The 19875-nt window shown below is 47.7% G+C and overlaps 1 long non-coding RNA gene across 2 annotated transcripts in view; it reads right to left on the bottom strand.

Moving 5' to 3' along the window:
- Positions 1-16577, bottom strand: part of LOC125129958 (uncharacterized) — a 102156-nt gene extending 85579 nt beyond the window's left edge. For both annotated transcript variants that reach the window (XR_007135611.1, XR_007135612.1), the window contains exon 1: positions 16457-16577. This is a non-coding gene — a long non-coding RNA (uncharacterized LOC125129958). The remainder of the gene's footprint in view (positions 1-16456) is intronic.
- Between the last annotated feature and the right edge of the window lie 3298 nt (positions 16578-19875).

Below are 19875 nucleotides of genomic sequence, written 5' to 3'. Positions count from 1 at the left end.
TTTCGTGGCTGGAAAGGCTGAGGTCAATGGCAGGCTGGCCTCCAGAATGGCGGGGTTGCTGTATTTGGAGGGTGTTGTTTCATAGAAGACTAAGTGCTCCTTTGAGAGTTCAAGGTTAACCTCCAGGCAAAACAAAGTAGAGTGGCTTTCTGTGCTGCTTCTTGCGTCTGCACAAGCCTGGACATTATCTTGGCAGGAAGACAAATTTTAGGGAAAGAGAAGAGGGAGGGAGGCTGAGTAGCCTAATGGCTGGATTGGCACTGCTCTCTCTCCTGGAGGCCTGTGGCTTGTCTTGGATTTGCTATGCAGTGGCGTCCAACAGGGACTGGACACAGAGCCATGGCCTGGCGGGGCGGGGGCTTGAGCTTCCCCAGAGGGATTCCTCAGCTGCAAGCAAGCAGTGGGTGTTTGATGGGGGAGCTGAGTTTTAATCTTCAATGAGCAAAATGACTCCTTTAGGAATTAGAAACCAAATAGGTTGAGGCTGCCAGAAGAGATGACAAATTTGCTTTTCCTTAACTATACAAAAAGTTGTTCCATGGAAAGTTATAAAGGCATTTTTAAAGGATACTAGGGTTTACATTTCTGTTCATTTTTCATTTTCCTCTTACATTTAATTTAGCTATTTAGGAAACTGCTTATTAAAACCAAAAGATCAAGCTATTGTCCTCCCTTAAATGCAAATCTGGGCTGTTCTATGTCACAGGACGTTCATAGCATCTTCAGGAGGGAGGTGGTCACCTCTCCTCGGCGACCCAGGTCTGCTCTGGCTCAGTCTCCACAAATACTATGACGTTGTTGGCTGTTCCCAACTTTCACCTACCTGGCAATTTATGGGCTTTTAAATCTTCCAGAGAATTTCTGCAAATTGCCACTGGCACCATATTGAGAGCCTGGACAAACACCTTTGTGCTATGGGGGGATTCTAGGTGGACTCAGCTATGGACCCTGGAACACACTGCAGGAGCCTCTCTTCCCCAAGAGTGTTAAGGGGGTACCCCAATTTCTATTCTGTTCAATGACCTCAGTGTCCTAATAAAAACACCTGCTCAGAGCATCTAACTTAGGAAACTATGGGAAGAACAAACTAACCGGAGAGGATAGACTCAGAAACGGTAAGCCGTTTTTTCATAAAATCTGATGTCCAACTGAGGAGATCAAGACAAACTATAATTTCAGTGTTACTTGTGCAAGGTGTTATGCCCCAAAGTATTGATGCCATCCTGAAAGTTAAAAAATACTGAAGTTCCCACCCCTTCCCTGAAGAATGTACGGAGAAAAAGCTATGATACCCTTCTTAGGGCCCTTCCATTCAGCTCAGCTACAGTCATGCTGATGATTCAGATTCCGTCCTTGCAAATCTGCCTGCTTGCTCAAGCATTTGTAATCGCAAAGGAACACGCTCCATCCGTCCTTCGGTCATTAGCAGACATGCGCGAGCCGCTTTTAAAGCTGAGTCACCCAAAGCGTGAGTTTCTGGCTGAGGGGCAGCTCAACCTCCTGGTTCAGCTCCCTTACCGTAAACAGACATCCTTCTTATGGCCTAAGGTCACCCTCGCCACGTTTTCATGCATTTTGTTGGCGATGTCATGAAGACGGCTCCCCAGCACGTGCTAAAGGGCTGTCCGAGGCTCCCGATCCCGGGAGAGGCTGTGATGGAGAAGATGTGTGTTCGGTAAGCATCCTTCGGGCGCGCCTTACAGTGTTGTTGACTGCGAGCTTAATGCCAAGGAATTAACAGCACACGACAGGTGTCTTTACACAGAAACACGGATGATAGAAGGTCACGCCTTGATCCACAGTTGAAACTTGTGAGGCTCCCTGGAATCTGACCGTGTCTTTCCACCAGTGACGGGGGGATGGCTCAGTGCTCACTGTTCCAGCGCTCACAACGTTACAGAACGTAGCGACCACGGATGATGGGAATCACCCTTCTCCTCACGCTTCCAACTGCTCTTCGCAGGGAATTTAACTTGCACGGCATTTCTCTGGTGGTGAGGTCTGTTCACTCCGACTTGTCAGGTGCCTATTGTGTGGGGAACCTCATGATAGGATCTCAAAGGGCATTCAGATGACCAAAGCCGACATCCTTGCCCTCCAGAAGCTTCTGATCCATCGGAGGAGAGACGAACTTGAATGGATGGAGCCTGACATCCCGAGTTAGGACTACAAATAGTTGTTCAGGAGTTTCCCATCACATAATCACAAACTACGAGGCTTTGAAAAATCTTGTCCATTGCCTCCTCCTGCAGCATTTTTCTCACCTGGCTTCCAGGGCGCCGCACCGCATCCCTGGCCTCCCCTGGTCAGTCTCCTTTGCCCCATGTTTCCTTTACTGCTGAATGTCAGGGGGCCCCAGAACTCGATTCTTGGATCACATTCTTTTCAATTTACACTCACGTCTCTGGTCATGTTATCTGGCTTTCTGATTTTAAACGTGAACTATGCAGTGGTGACATCCCTGACCTCTAAATTCACAAATACACCTGCCTGCCTGGCTCTCCGTTTGAAAGTCCAAGGGGCACGTCACACAAAATCACCTCAAACTCCTGATATCAGCTCCTGAACTCAGCCGCCCCAGCCTTCTCCCTTTCTAGTTCTCTTCACGTCCGTAAGTAGCCACTCCATCTGTGGCAGAATTTATTTTCCCCAACCAAATCCCACAATAATATATGGATTCCTTGGTACTCGTCCTACTCCCCTATCAAGAGCAGGCGTCTACTTCCCTCTCTCTGACTCTCGGCAGGATTTTGTGACTGCCTTGGTGCATTGAATGTGGCAAAAGTGGCAAGACTTCCATGGCGAGGTCATAAACACTGATAGAATTTCTACCTGACTCTCTCTCTTTTGGGGGCCACTCACCATTGGACCCTTGCAGCCCAGCCACCATGCTGTGAGGAAGCCACGCGGCCACACGGAAAGGCCACATGCAAGTGACCCGACCTCAGCAAGCAGTCAACAGCAACCACTACACATGTGAGCACACACACTTTCAGAAGATTTCAACGCCAGCCTCAAAGCCGCCTCGGCTGGCTCAAGTCAGCAACAACTAGCTATTCCCTCAGAGTTCATATTGCAGATTTGGGAGCAATGTACATGTCGCTATTGTTTACACCATTAAGGGTGGGTTGTGGAGTTCCCACTGTGGCTCAGTGGGTTAAGAATCCCACTAGCATCCATGAGGACAAGGCTTCAATCCCTGGCCCCACTCAATGGGTTAAGGATCCAGCGTTGCCGTGAGCTGTGGTGTAGGTCACAGGCAGAGCTCACATCTAGCGTTGCTGTGGCTGTGGTGTTGGCCAGCAGCTGCAGCTCTGATTTGACCCCTAGCTTGGAAACGTCCATATGCAGCAGGTGCGGCCCTAAAAAGAAAAAAAAAAAAAAGTGCCTTGTTATGCAGCAGTAGAAACCTAAGCAGTTCTTGGAGCTGCTTAGTCCCCAAACCTTGGAGGCACCTTTGCCACTTGTTTCCCTGTAGCCCATTGTTCTTGGAGCTGCTCAGTCCCCAAACCTTGGAGGCACCTTTGCCACTTCTGTTTCTCTGTAGCCCATTGTTCTTGGACCTGCTCAGTCCCCAAACCTTGGAGGCACCTTTGCCACTTCTCTTTCCCTGTAGCCCATTCTTCTTGGAGCTGCTCAGTCCCCAAACCTTGGAGGCACCTTTGCCACTTCTCTTTCTCTGTAGCCCACTTCTAATCAGAAAATTCTAACAAAATATATGCAGCATCTAGCCTCTTTTTAGCCCCTCATTGCTGCAAATGTTTCACCATTGTTCCGCATGTGGGTTATTTCAACAGCTTCCCAACCAGCCACCCGCCCGGCCTCCCCCTTGCCCCCTTCAACCTAACTCTCAGCACTGCAGCCAAAGTGATCCTAAGTAGAATGTTAGTAAAATGTAAGTCAGATCAGACGACTCTCTAATCCAAAGCGCGATGGCTTCCAGTATCACCAGGCAACTTGCTCCCACCTCCATAGCCTTCCCGTCCTTGCTTCCTGCTGCCCTCGGCCCCTTGGGTCCCCCTGACTCCTGAGTCCTCCTCACACACACAGGTCTGTCCCCACCTGGGCCTTTGCACCGGCTTTACTCCCTCGCCTCCTTCAAGTCTTAACTCAAAATCCCTTTTTGTGTGAGGACATCCCCCACCGCTCTATCCACCTGCTTCCTTTTTGTCCCTAGTGCTCCTCAGTGCTCCCAGCATTTTAATGATTTACCTGGTGTCTCCTTGCCACCACACACCACCACCTGCACATGCACAGAGACACACAGAACACAGAGTGGACCGCTGGCTCTGTGACGGCAGATTTCTGGCTATTTCCCTCACTGCTTCATCCCACAGTGTCTTCAACCTGGCAATGGGTTGGCACATTTAAGGGCACTGATAAACATCTGTTGAATAAATGAATGGGATTAGATGTTTTGGCTGAAGTCATGTCATCTAAGCAGTTTTGGAAGAATCTGAACCCAGCTCTGTTATACTAAGTAATATACTTTCAGGTACAACAATAGAATACATCAAATAAAGAAAGAAAATGTACTGTCTTATGAAACAAGGCATCCTGAAGGGTTTCCAAGGCTTATTATTTCAGCAGCACAATTATGGTATCAAGGACCCAGGTTTCTTCTATCTTTTCTCTTTATACTCTCTTTAATGTATGTTATGGACTGAACGTTTGTCTTCCCCGGAAAGTCATAACTTGAAACCCTAACTCCCAATGTGGGGCTCTCACGATGGATTAATGCCTTCACAGAAAGAGGGGGATACATGGGATCTTTCTCTCTTTGTGCACAGACCAGGGAAAGGCCGTTTGAGGGTATACCCGGGAACAGGGCCATGCTATCACCCTGATCTTGGACTTCCAGCCTCCAGTGCTATGAGAAATAAAGATGTGCTGTTGCAGGCACCCGGCCTATGGTAATTGTCATGGCAGCCCAAGGAGACCAAGCCAGGGCAGCAGGCTGTATTTCCCAAAGATGGCCACACCCATGTATGTCTTCCATGGCACATGCTCTTCATACAACGTGACTGATGCGTCTCTCCTCTGAGATCTAGGCAGGAGACTGTGACCACCCCAACCAACCGAGTAAGGCAGAAGTCATGCTCTATGAGGCTAGGTCACAGAAAGGATTCAACTCCCCTTGGCTCTCTCTCTTTCCGAATGCTCCCTGGGGATCCTGACACCACGTTGTGAGGGAGCACACGCCACATGGAGAAGCTGACATGGGGAGGAACTGAGCCCTCCTTCCAGAAGGCAGCACCAACTTGCCGACAATGCGCGTGAGGCATCTCGAATGTGGGTCCTCCAGGAACAATCAAGCCTCAGGATAACTACAGCTTTCACCACCATGTAATTGCAATACCCAAGCCAGAACCCTCCCCAAATTCCTAGTTCACAGACTAGATAATAATTGAATGCTGTTGTTTAAAGTCACTGAGTTTGGGGAGGTAATTTGTTAGGGAGCATTGCATAACTAATACACTCAACATAATGGCTTTTTGTCCTTCGTAGTTAAGGCATGGCTGCTATAGCTCCTGATAGCACATCAGAAAATGTGACAATATTCTAGGAGAAGTTAATTAATCTTACAATAAGCCTTGAGCAACAACAATCTCCTGAATTCAAATCCAGACTTGGGATTGCATCACTAAGACCTACGGGACTATCTAGTCTTTCATATTCTTTTCAAGCAAGGACAGGGAGTTATTCTAAAATATTGTATAAGTAAATGGGACCTAATCAAACTTAGAAAGTTTTGCACAGCAAAGGAAACTGTAAACAACAACAACAAAAAAACCCTACAAACTGGGAGAAAATATCTGCAAATGATGCAACCAACAAGGGCTTAATTTCCAAAATATACAAACAGCTCAATAACAAAAACCAAACAACCCAATCAAAAAAAGGACAGAAGACCTAAATAGACATTTCTCCAAAGAAGACATTCAGATGGCCAATAGGCACGTGAAAACATACACATCATCACTAATTATGAGAGAAATGCAAATCAAAACCAAAATGAGTTACCATTCTCACACCAGTCAGAATGACCATAATTGAAAAATCTACAAATAATAAATGCTGGAGAGGGTGTGGAAAAAGGGAACCCTCCTACCCTGTTGATAGGAATGTACACCAGTGCAGCCACTGTGGAAAACAGTATAGAGGTTTCTCAGAAAACTAAAAATAGAGTTGCCACATGATCTGGCAATCCTACTCCTCGGCATATATCCAGAAAAAAATGAAAACTCTAATTCGAAAAGATACATGCACCCCCCCCCCCCCCCGTGCCATGTTCAAAGCAGCACTCTTTACAGTAGCCAAGACATGGAAAATACCTAAATGTCCATCGACAGATGAATGGATACAGAGATGTGGTAGATATACATACAATGGAATATAACTCAGCCATAAAAAAGAATGAAATAATACAATTTGCAGCAACATGGATGCAACTAGAGATTCTCATACTAAGCAAAGTAAGTCAGAAAGAGAAAGACAAACACCGTATGATATCACTTATATGTGGAATCTGAAATATGACACCAATGAACTTACCTATAAAATAGAAACTGACTGACAGATACAGAAAACAGACTTGGGTTGCCAAGGGGGAGGGGATGGGGGGGGTGATGGATTGGGAGTTGGGCATTAGCAGATGCAAACTGGTATATATAAGCTGGATAAACAAGGTCCTACTGTATAGCACAAGGAACTATATTCAATATCCTGCAATAAACCATGAGAGAAAAGACATGAAACATAAATACATATGTGTATGTATAACTGAATCACTTTGCTGTACAGTGGAAATTAACACAACACTGCGAATCAACTATACTTCAATAAAACAAGGAGGGGGCGGGAGTAGGGTAGATGGGGAGCTTGGGGTTAATTGATGCAAACTGTTGCCTTTGGAATGGATTAGCAATGAGATCCTGCTGTGTAGCACTGGGAACTATGTCTAGTCACTTATGATGGAGCATGATGATGTGGGAAATAGAATGTGTACATGTATGTGTAACTGGGTCACCATGCTGTACAGTAGAAAACAAAATTTGCATTGGGGAAATAAAATAAATAAAACAAAAAAAGTTTTTAAAAAATAAAATATTTTAGACAACCTACATATCTTTACAACTAGCAATCTCGCTATTGAAACCCCCCCTGGTGGCACACATTATACTAATTAAAAAACCACTGCTTTCACCTATGGAAAGCTATTTCTATGCCAAGTGGCAAAGCCTTTGCTGTCCTTCAGGGATAAAGAATATGGAAGCTCTTATAGTGGCTGGTTCTGAAATACAGGTTTCCTCGTTGGAATGCTGACTTTCTAGCCTAGGGTGTGAATTCCTAATTAGGGCAAAGGACTATACCTAGAGTGTGATGTCCCCACAGGCATGAGGGCACACTGCCTGTGGGGGAAGATGTTAAAGAATCCTGCAGGCATTACAACACCCCGGGTGGCTCTTTTTTCTCAAGTTCATGCCTACATCCCCTCCCCTGCAAGTCTCTCCGTTTTCATTCATTTCGGAGGAACCAAATCCACCCAAACGCAGAGATGGGTTTCTTTTCTGTTTCCTCCCTCCAGAAAGAGCAGCAGGTACCCTGTTTGGGCTCTTAGGTCAGCTAAAGGCAAGCCCATTTCCCAAGGAAGGCCAGGGACACTTGAAGGCAGTTCGGTCCAAACCTATACTCAAGAAGGGCACACACTGTATTTCTTTACTGCCTCATTACTTGCAATTGAAGTCAGCGATGCTCATTTTGGGGGCAAACAGGATGGATCCTTGGGAGCCAACCAGATTAAGGCTGGGGCTGTGTTCCTCCTTAGCAGCTGTCTTCTGGTTTTCACAGGAGACACTGAAAAATTCCCACCAAGTATCTAGGATTTCCTCACTCTCCATCTGGGGGTGGGTAGGAAATGTCCAGTGTTCCCAGGGGCATGGATCAGCTGAGGCTCCTCGAGCCATATGGCTGCATGACATGACGAGTTGTAAAAATATGTAGATGGTCCACAATATTTTAGAACAGCTCCCTGCGCTTGCTGGAAAAGCGTATTAAAAAATGAGCCAGTCTCATAGCTCTTAGCACTTTGCTAAGGAAAATGCAGAAGACAAAAATCTGCCCTGGGCAACGGCAGGGGCTGTGAGGAGTAACCCCGAGAGAGAGCCTGAACTCCAGCTCTATTTCGTGGTCTTGGACCTGCTCCTTACCTTTTCCTGGCCCCTTCATCTCATCTATAAAACAAAGGTCCTCAAGCTCCTTCCTGGCTGGATATGCCAATTCTGGCCACGTGGGCTGTTACTTCTGGACACACCTGGCAGTGCCCCCTTCCTAAGTGCTCCCATTATTACTCCCTCCTTCTTTTCCCTCCATCTCCTTCTCTCTTCCCTTATCCCTCCGCCCCTTTCTTTTTTTCTTTCCACATATGAAGGGTACCCACTCTGACTTCAGAATAGCTGCTGTCCTCCAGGAGCTCACCAGCTGGTGGAGGACATATCAATAATAATTCCTATTATGTTAATGAGAATAAACACTAACGGGCACTGGCATTTGCCGAGCTTGCACCATCTGCCAGACATCGTGCTAAGTGCCGGCCCAGGCATCAGCGCCTTTCATTGCATTCTCACAGCACCCCTCTGTGGAAGGAACTGTTATCTTCCTCTGCATTTCAGAGGAGTCAAAGGAAGTCAGGTCTCACAGCTTGCTCTGGACTGGGCTTTTTTTTTTTTTAATAATGATTTTTATTTTTTCCATTATAGCTCATTTACAGTGTTCTGTCAATTTCCACTGTACAGCATGGTGACCCATTCACACATATATGTATACATTCTTTTTTCTTACATTTTCATGCTCCATCACAAGTGACTAGATATAGTTCCCAGGGCTACACAGCAGGATCTCACTGCTCATCCATTCCAAAGGCAAGAGTTTGCATCCATTAACCCCTAATTCCCAATCCATGCCACTCCCTCCCCCTCCCCCTTGGTAACCCCAAGTCTGTTCTCCAAGTCCATGATTTTCTTTTCTGTGCAAAGGTTCATTTGTGCCATATATTAGATTCCAGATATAAGTGATATCATATGGTATTTGTCTTTCTCTTTCTGCCTTAATTCACTTAGTGGAATTGGAGACCTTCATACTAAGTGACTGGGCTTTTTGAACAAATGAAAAAATCACAGTGCAACACGCCAAGTACTCTCTGAGTGGGCCATACAAAAGCAGAAAATCTGACAAGAAAGAGAGGAAAAAGTTCTCTCCCTACATGAATCTGGAAAGATGGTACCTGAATGGTACCTGTGAAGAGGTGGCCTTGAAGAATGAGAGAGACTTGACCTGATGGAGGAGAATTTTATTGCCGGGTTAGGTGAACTCATCTCTTAAAAAATGATCAGGAAGAAATAAAAAATGTCACTGTCATCTAATAATATCACAATGATGGAAATTACTGGGGTTTTCTTTAGGCTATATATTAATGCAAATGTTGCATCATTTCCCCCCCCCAAAAAAATAATCACTTCCCAATTTCAATTCTTGCTTCATTTCCTCCTTTAGTCTAAGTAATGCTACCTATTTGCTGATAGGATGTGAGCCTTCTCTCTTAGCTTCCTGTCTGCCCTTCCCTCAGTTTCTAGTCCATATATTTGTTAATCATGGGGTTATTTTCCAGAGCTGCATGCCTGAGTGTACTTAGTTCTTAAGAAACGTTCTAGAACAGGTCAGGGGAAACCCCTTCACTTTCTAGGAACGTTATAGCTACACTGGCTACATGAAGGCCTTACATGATCCATTCTTTTTCTTTTTCTTTTTCTTCCAGGGCCACACCTACAGCACATAGAGGTTCCCAGGCTAGGGGTTGAATTGGAGCTGCAGCTGCCGGCCTACATCACAGCAACAGCAATGCAGGATCCAAGCCGCATCTGCGACCTATGCCACAGCTCACGGCAATACTGGATCCTTTTACCCACTGAACGAGGCCAGGGATCAAACTGGCATCCTCATGGATCCCTGTCAGGCTTGTTACCGCTGAGCCACAATGGGAACTTCCAGGAGGCCCATTCTTCATTTAAGTTCTGGCTTTGACTTAACACCCAGTCTTGTATCTCAAGTCAGAAAGTGTGGACATGTGACGTTTTGCGGCGCAGCACTCGTGACCTCTTCTTGGAAGAAGAGAGAGCTCAGTTTTCCTCAGAGAATCACTTCTGCCCCAATCTCAGTCCAAGGGCTCGAGAGTGGTTACCTGCCCAGGCCTAGCGGATCCAGGTCACGGCCATGCTACGTGACCCATGCTGGGCCGATGAGCATCAGCCCTGGAACTTTCACCAGTCTTCCTGGGAGAGAGAAAATCTCTTTCCACTTTGGTAACAGACTGGTGGGATATGACCTGGGCTACAGGTGCCCGTCTTTGCTACCATTTGAGCAGAGGCGACCTAAAAATGAAGCCAGTATCATGTGTCTGCTCAGGCTGGTCAATGCCCTTCATGAGGCCACAAGTGTCACTGCGCTGGACACTAGCAGAGGAGCCCTGGATGTGGGACTCAGTGACTACTAGCACTGCCTTTACTCAGGAGGTCCGTGCTGTCACCCCCCCCCCCACCTTGATTCCCCACATCCTGGCTGACATCCCATAACCTCTCCTACCACTCAAATACCTCTCGCTTCCGTAGCCTGTCCCAACACTGTCCTTGTGCCCTGCCAAGACCCACCAGCCCCTTCTTCATGTTCCAGGAAATAACAACTAGGTAGTCAGTGTGGAACTCTCTCCTCCTCCATCAGCAGGGTGACACCATCTTATGGCCAGAAAGCCTTAGACTCTCCATCTTCCCCTGAGACCTGAGAGTATTTGTACAGAAGAACAGGGCACCAGGCTTCTGTCCGGAAATCTATGGCCTCAGCACAGGTGCCATCGGAGACTACCTGTTTCACACAAACCCCAGTCTCCAGGAGAGCAAGTTGGGGTACGACTGTGACTAATGGAAAACATTCCTTCAAACATACACCATTACGCAGCAATGCTGCGTGAGAGCCCAGCCATTTCCCGGAGCTGATTAAACAGCCTCGTGCCCAACCTTCTGATCTTCTGTGATGGTACGTTGATTTTCTCTGGTTCATCAGCATCTCACTGAATGTTGTGGTGGCTGGGGGTCCACTGTGATGTTTCTGGGTCCCATTCTGCACAGCCAGAGCCTTTGATATTCACATCCCTGGAAAGACCCTGCCCGAGTCCATTTAAGATCCTCTGGTCTTCTTGGGCCACTTGGGAAAATATCACAGCTGCAGAGTGGTCTACAAAGTTCAAGTCTACATTCCTGACACTAGACCAACGCTTCCTGCTAGGAACCAACCACAAGAACAAAGGCTGTTGGGTTTCATTCCAATGCCTTATTTGTGGACAGACTGCTAAACAGCCACAGCTGAACCAGAGTTTCAGGCATCTCAAGACTGATCTGTATTTCCCAAGGTCACTTATAAGCCAATTCTTGGGACTCAGATTCATTTTCCATGGAAAAAGTGTGAAGACTATACAAGGGCCTTGGGTCAAGCCTTAAGTGCCTACAATAACCATGGTGCCAAGAGTGCTATTTCAATACCTCCCAGTCACTCTGATGACACTGCTCCTATTTTTTTTAAAAAATGCATGTCAAACCCATGCAGGGGTCTCAAAACATGTTTCCCGGCCCTCACATTCATCTTGGCAAAGTAAGAGAACTACCTCCTTTGATCAAGCATTCATTCATTTCTACAAATATTTATCTGTTTTGTACCAGGCACAGTTCTAGGTGCTCTAGATACAGCAATGAACAAAACTCACTCCCTAGATATTCCAAAATGAGAAAACAAGGTCAGCGGCTGCCATATTGGTCAGCATAAAGGAGCTGGCCAGTACAGCAGCTATACAGCAGCTATTATCTGACGATTTCTTCCAAAAGGACTAGGGTACCCCAGAGGTAAACTTCCATTTCTAGCCCTGAATGTAGAAATGCAGACTCTCGAAGTATCAGTTCTCTACCTTAACGAGGTTTAGAGCTAGTCTTGACTTTGCATGCCTTTTTTCACCTTTGGCTGCTGGTCCTTAAATGGGCTAGAAGCTGACCATCAAGCTAGGAAATACCCCCTCTTCTATGGCAGAGAAGATCCCGGGAGGGCAGGGAGGATGGCCATGGCCCTCACGCCAGTGGAACCACCAGACCAGTGGACTTCCAGCTGGTCCAGATGCTAAGAAGAGCCATTCTTCTACTTCCCAACTGCTCTGGGGGAACCTTCTGGGTAAAATCACCAGGACTCTGTTTCTCTCTCTCACCTTTGCTTACGTGTTCTTTGAACGGAGCATCCCACTACAAAACCAACTGCGGATGAGGTTACATATTCACCTCGCTCTTTGCTTTTCATTTATTCACGCAGGGCACTCTGAGCCTTCCTAAATTTAAAGGAATATTGATAATTTTCAAGGGCTCATTTCTCCTACTACAGTGGGGCTATGGGTTTAATGGTCTTTTGTGGATTGATTTTAAAAACAAAATAAAACAAAACCCTTCTCCTTATGGAGAGAACAAACTCCAAGAGTAACCTATTTTTCCATGACACTCTGTAGCGTCTCCTTTCTCCTTCTTAATTAAATAGGCTTGTTTATATGGATTACACCTTGCATTCACATGTTTTTGGATTTGCGAAATATCCACAATAACAACCAGTGACTTCTCAATGGCATCATTAGATCATGAGCTTCCTTAGCACAGGGCGTGTCTTTAGTTCTGTTGAGGGGTGTATGATGAAAGATAAAGTAACAGTAAAATAAAATCCACCACTTATACAGATATTGCTCAAAAACTGGCCCAGGCTTTCACTACCAGGGGGTCCCATTTTGCAGTTGATCTGACACCATAAAAAGCAAAGCAATCTTCTAAAGTCCTGGACAAAATGTTTCTGAAATCTGTCTGTTTAAGATTATGGGAGGGGAGGTTATACTTGTTTTACTTGGCAATAATAAAGTCGACCTAGACATGTGTGGAAGATTAAAAAAATTCCTTCTGCATTAACTTTTATTCCCATGGAGAGTGACTTCTCAAAGGTCACTAAATGAGTTCAGAGACTCAGTGCTGGTAAACAGCATCTCTCTTCCTTCCTGGAGCAAGTGAAGCTGTGTTCCCAACCCTGCACCAGAAACTTGAGACCGTGGGCCAGCCCATCACGCCAGAGTCCAGCCCATCCTCACTGCCATGGATGCTGGTGCCAAACATGGGCGCGGGGGGGGCACAGATGGAGGTGGCTGGACCTCCTTTCCTTCTTTGCTACCCTCCCAGGCGGATAGGAGGTGGGCGGGAGGGGGGAGTGGTGCAGAAGTGGGGAGACAGGAACAAGGATGCTCCCATCCCTGTTCAGAGTCTGAGCGTGGAGAACAGAAGCCCAGCATCTGACTGGAGGCAGCAGCTCAGTGGCCTCCTTTCCTGAGAGCCCTCCTGCCACATCCTCAGACATCTCTGGATGGGGGGCCCTGCAGTCAGCCAGTTAGACTCCATGCTCTGCCACATTCTCCTGTGTGACGTTGTGCAAGCAACTGAGTCTCACTCTTCTCATTCATAGCATTGGGCATAACACGAATTCTCCCACTTTGGGCTGAGCACTGAACAAGGTGCCACGTGTACAGCGTAACAGGAGCACCACATCTGGAGCGTAGAAAGCAGGCTTCAGTGGGAGCTAGTCCTCCAGGGGATACTACTCGGATTTACTTCTGTGAATCTGCAAAGCCTATACTGTCTCCCCCACCTTAAAGATAAGGCTTTTCTATTTAAGCCCGAAAGATCTGGAGACGTGACCGCGCTGGGGATGACTGTACGCAGCACGATGATGAGGAGGGGAATTCTAGCCTCTGTGTGAAATGCTGTGCTAGATCCTGAAAACGCCTTCGTTTGGTCCTTCTGTTCAAGAATGAATGATCACGGCCCCCATTCCTCGAAGACCAAATGTGGAAGTCACAGAGGATGCCTTGTGGTGTTTCCCCACATATTTTAGTGCATTTCCTGCAAGCTGACATCACAACCCCCAGCAGATCGTAAGTCAGGCAACACTTCTCTGAAGACTCGTTTATGTAAAGAACACTGCACTCGGGTTGCAAAGCTGCAAAGGCTTGGAGGATGGAGGCAACCTGGGCCTGTGGTCTGAGCACTGGGCTGGGTGTCAGGAAAGCCTGGGTTCTGGGTCTGCCCACTCCAGTGATAACTGTGATTTTTAGGCATAACATTCAATGGCCTTTGTGCTCCAGTGTGCGCTGCTGGGAAGGCCTAAGGCATCCTGAAGACCCCTGCGGGCCTGCGGGTCTGCAGTTCCAGTGAAGGAGGCACCCAGAGACAAGAAAAGAGGTGAGCTCAAGAACAGAGACTTTCTCACTGCTCCCCGGATCCTGCGGAGGCCAGACCAGAGCTAAAGGATCGTGGATCCAGTAGGAAAAGTGGCCACTTTCCCCAATTAGATTTCTTTAAATGTCTTCCATCCTTGAGCTCTGTTTCCCTCCGTGTATCAGAAGAAACTAGTGGTGAGACCATTAATTCATCAGGGCAGAAACCTGAGCTGCTGCTGAGCATGGGACACTCTGGACATTCCAGAAATGTTTGTCACAACTCAAAACTCGCAGGAGCCTCAGCAAGAAAATGGGCTATTAGTTGATTGTGACAAAGGTGTGACGAAACCCCGTATTGCCTGAGGTACAACAAAGGCTTTACCTCCCAGGTAGGAGCAAAATGATCCCAGAGAAACCCAGGCCTATTTGTTTTTCACCTGTGAGTAAAACCCGGCCCACACATCTCTTTATTGAAAGCATCCGTGTTGAGAGAAGCAGACCGGCCTCGGGGAAACGAAGCAGCCCCCTGTGCGGACCCGAGGGTGTGGCTCTCCCAGGCCTGCTGCCTGCTCGTCCACCCTGGAGGTAAACCGGCCCAAACTGGCCAAGGCCGTGGTCCTCCTGAGCCAGCGCGGGCCCAGCGTGCAGCACCCCGACTTCACGGGTTCCCACACATCAGCGTCTTGGGGAGGCTGGGCAACATCCAGGTCTGAGATTCTGGGGAACCCTAAGCTTCAGCCCACCCACCGCTCCCAACCCCAGTTCCCACCTCTGCTGACAGGGATTTGGCAAGAGGCCTTTCCGTTTCCAAAAAAAAAAAAAAAGAATCATAAATATAGCAAGGCAGTGCTCTCTGGGGACCCCTTTTAAGGAAGCAGCTTGAGGTCCTGCTGGCCTCAAGGTTTCCCAGAAGCAGACTGGGGGACCACCACTCTTGCAGACACTCCAAAGTGAGAAAGCGCTGTCAGCTGGCACAAGCCACCAAACACCACTCACAGGAGGGGTGACACACAGCCTGAGAAAACCCGCGGAGGTGGATTCCAGACCCGCGGGACTTCCCACGCCTGTGTGGCTTTCAGCATCTGTCCTCCCGCCCAGAACACCTGCCTTTGCTGGCTAATTTCCTCTGGTCCTTCAAGACTTCCTGGAGAGCCAAAGGCCTCTCCCTGAGCCCCTGGCTGCTTCCCATGGCACACACAGTGTCCTTGTCCCCATGAGCGCCAGCGTCTGCAAGCAGGCAGCTTCTCAAAGGTGGAGTGCGACAGATTTTACACAAATGGTCGATGACCAGGGCTGGCCTTGAAAAGGCCTCTGCTTCGGGGTTCCCTTAAGACAGCGGATGATCTCATTGTGCTTCAAAACACAGCAACGTCCACACTTCTGTTTGGGGTATAAATTCATGCTTCTATTGGGTCTCGTGGAAGGTAACATCTTCCAGGGAACTCAGGGTTAGAGAAGGAGAAGTTGGCCAGGGCATGGAGGAGAGTGCCCCCCAGTACACAGCAGCCTGGGGTCTCCACGGGACAGCAGCGTTTCCCAAGCCATGGCATTTCCCAACTTTCAGAGGGACAACTGACCCTTGAGAAAGGATACATTATGACTCTGCCATTTAACTAATCAGCAGTTAAGGCAGAAAGTGGCCCAGTGTCTCCAGTGTGCAGAATTGCGGTGAGAAGGCAAAATTTCATTTCTTAAAGTAGAACCCCCTTGGCGAGGGCCTCCCCTGTGCCAGGCACGTTGCTGGCACACAGGTGCCATGCAAAACAGACCTGGGGTCTGTCATCGAGAAGTGGGTGTGGGAGGACTGGCATTGGACAAATAAGCACATACATGGACCTTAAACAACACAGGGCTTGGGATGCCGAGCCTCCACGGAGTCAAAAACCTGTGTATAACTTACAACCGGCCCTCCACACACACGATTCCTTCTTGTCCACCCCCTCAGACTCATCCAACTGCAGAAAGGGTGATGCTACAGAATTTACTATTGGAAAATGAACTCGCGCAATTCCAACCATGCTGTTCAAAGCCCAACTATAATTCAAGGGTGTGATGAATGCCATAGGGCATCAGAGAGGGCGCATGAGGGGCAGGGTCTGAGCGTGGCATTCACGAAGAACTCACTGTGTGTCAGGATGCCGCGATGCAAGACTTGGGCTCCTTTGACCACGGTCCTCAAGAGCCCGCGCAGGGCAGAGAAGAGAGGTTCTCCCGGGGGGGCCTACAGCTCCTGCAGCCCAGGGTGCCCATCTGTCAGGACAGAGATAATAACACCTTTACCACGCGCTTGGCATCTGAACGTGAAAATCAATGTTCGAGCACTTGGTCTTTTAAAAAGACTGGGTGAGGGGTTCCCATTGTGGCTCAGCAGTTACGAACCTGACTAACATCCATGAGGACATAGGTTCGATACCTGGCCTCAGTCAGTGGGTTAAGGATCTGGCATTGCCATGAGCTGTGGTGTAGGTCGCAGACACGGCTTGGATCCCGCGTTGCTGTGGCTGTGGTGTAGGCCGGCAGCTGTAGTTACGATTTGCCCCCTAGCCTGGGAACTTCCATATGCCATGGGTGCAGCCCCCCCAAAATTAAAATAAATAAAAATAAACATTCCAGGTGAAATTAATATTTGAATAAACTCTCTTCAGAAACGGTTATTTTATTGTGTTCAGATTTATATTCAACAAACAGAACTCATCTCCTCAACCAACCCAGCACTAATTTTCACACTGAAATTTTTTTTTTTTTGGTCTCTTTTCAGGGCCACACCCATGGCATATGGAGGTTCCCAGGCTAGGGGTCTAATCGGAGCTACAGCTGCTGGCCTACACCACAGCCACAGCAACACCAGATCCTTAACCCATTGAGCGAGGCCAGGGATGGAACCCACAACCTCATAGTTCCTAGTCGGATTCGTTAACCACTGAGCCACGACAGGAATGCCCCTCACACTGCAATTTTTGAAAACTCCGGCACTGGGGACAGGTGAAACCCTGCAGACAGAGAAGCGTGTGCTTTCCTCAGGAACGCAGCCTGGGGGCCACCTCCCCTCTCCCCTGGCCCGGCCTTCCCTGAGGTCTGTGACCCGCCAAGGGAGCCACTGGCCTCACCTTTATCAGAGTTTCTCCTCCACTCCAGGCAACCTCACGAGGAGAGGAGACAGGGTGAGAACTACACAGAGGATGAGCTGGAAACTGGGGTCCTAGCTGAGGGAGGGGCAAAGCCGCAAGGCCTCTGCCTAAGCCCCTCTGCACCTGCACCTGCACCTGCACCTCCGTGGGAGGCAGGGAAGGGGGTGGAGTCGCCTTATCCTTGTGCCCTCATGACTAAGATGAGGTCCTGCAGGACAGGACAGAGCATGGCAGGCCTCCGTGGGCCGCCTCCCAGAGTGCCCAAGGGCCAGGACTTCCAGGCCCCAGGAGGGCTGCCTGTGGGGGTGGGGAGTTTGGTTCAAGCCCTGCCTCTGCCCCAGGTCTGACTCTTCTCCAGCACAGCCTGCGTCCTGCCTGGGGCAGCTGGGAACTCAGCTCCAGCCTCTGCCCACAAGACAGAGGTCGAAGGAGACTCAGCTAGAGCTCCCATGGCCCTGGGGCAGGGGGCGGGAAGGGCTTTCTCTAGAGAAGACTACCCAGAGCAGGAGAGGCATCTGCCGACAGCGGGTCTGAGAGGCTGGCCTCTTCCCTGACAGGGTGGAGGCTAGGGGCAAGCGGGGCCGGGTAGCTTCCAGGGCCCCAGTACCTATAGCCCCTTAAGGCAGGCAGGGCACCTGAGCTGCCTGTCATCACACCCTTGGGTGGTACTGGCTCTGCTGGTTGGGCATGTTTGCTGTTACACTGCTGCCTCCCCATGGCCTGGGGCCTCCTGCTACAGAGAAGGGAGAAAATGATTCCCCTAGTGGCCCTTGTACAGCTGTATGAGCTGCCTTCTTCCTCTCCCCTCCAACACTTGAGAGACTAATTCTTGAAAATCCTAAGTTGTGAAGGACTGACAAACCCACCTCGCAGCATATTCGTGATTTAAAGGAACAAGGAGAGCCTCCCACAGCGGACCATCAGGCAGGAGAGCCACGGAAGGGGTGCTCGAGGCCCATGGTGAGGTCTTCAGTCCTTCTCCACCAGAGAGCAAGCCCCTCTCCGGGGATGGGCTGCCACCTGTGTCTGTGTCTGTCCCCCCCCGCCCCCGTGTCTGCGGTCTCGGCACAGGGCCTGGCACATGGTAGGCTCTCCATAGGGTGTTTGATGATGGATGAATGGATGGCGGGGTGCATGCATGGCTGCCCCCAAACCTCCCAGTAAACGAACCACTCACTGACTTATTCAAGTTATTCTAAGAACCAAGCCTGTATCAGGCAATAAGCAGGCACTAAGATGCTGCTATGGATACTGCTGTGCACTAGACAGACATAGCCCTGGCTTCACAGAGCTCAGAGTCAAACAGATGAAATAGTCATGAGGCAAACAGCAAGCAAATAATTTACGGTTGAGACTCTGTGCACTATTAAGGCTAATGGCCACAATGGTCACTTCTGACCATTCAGGTATCCAGCTACTAATTACTATTTTATAATCTAATTTTGCCATCTGGCCATGAAATTTACAAAAATTCTAGTTTTTTAGATCCACTGTGTGTTGTTTAAACCCAAACCTGGTATGTCATAATTTTTTTCAGTTCAAAAGATTTATATTTAAGGTCCACAGAGGAAAAGCCAAAGTGCATGAATTAAAGCTCTCGGGAACTTTAAGGTTTAAGTTCAACAAACTAAGAAACGTCCGCCAGTCTATCCAAAGAGTAGTTTTTTAAAGATCAGAATAACTCCTACAGTGATATTACAACTTTATAAAAGTTAAATGAATAAAATACCCAGAGGAAATAAAAGTATTAAGAGTAGTTATTTGTTAAATAATATTATGGGCAATCTTCAACTTTTTCCATTAAAAAAATTTATTTAATAAATGATTATGACTTCATTATAAAATGAACTTTTAAAAAATGCAGATAAAATATACCATAGATTATCTCATTTTTCCTTTTGGAAGTATTCCTATTGCTCAGTTTGCCATGTTATTATGTCTTTTTTCCCCAGCTATGTATTCCTTGAATGAAGGAATAAACGAATTTTGAACCCCAAGTATATAAGACCAACATATTGAAATTTGTGTCTTAAAGTATTGAGGGCAGATTTCCCAATGACCACATCCAGACCCTTAGGCTTTCTCAAAAAAGATTTATCCATGAATGAGTTCCCTTATTCTTGTTTAAATCGCCTTATTCAGTTCTTGGCTATTTTGTTTACAAAGATGGGTTTTGAGTATGGTAAATGGATTAAAGAACAATTGTTTAAACACATTCTGAAATGTAATACTCTTCTAAATGCCATTATTTTACAAATGAACTCTCTTATCAAGAGTAACATGCTGCTGACTTCTCAAGAAATCTTATTTATTATCAAAAACATTTAGATCCCATCAGAACATCCGCTTTGCATTTGCAAATAAACCTCCTTCGGAGCCCTTCTGTGATCCATTTGGTTGTTAAGATTCTTAAGT

The sequence above is a fragment of the Phacochoerus africanus genome, chromosome 6 (assembly GCF_016906955.1).
Source record: "Phacochoerus africanus isolate WHEZ1 chromosome 6, ROS_Pafr_v1, whole genome shotgun sequence".
NCBI classification, from domain to species: domain Eukaryota; kingdom Metazoa; phylum Chordata; class Mammalia; order Artiodactyla; family Suidae; genus Phacochoerus; species Phacochoerus africanus.
This window is presented reverse-complemented; position numbering and strand designations above follow the sequence as displayed.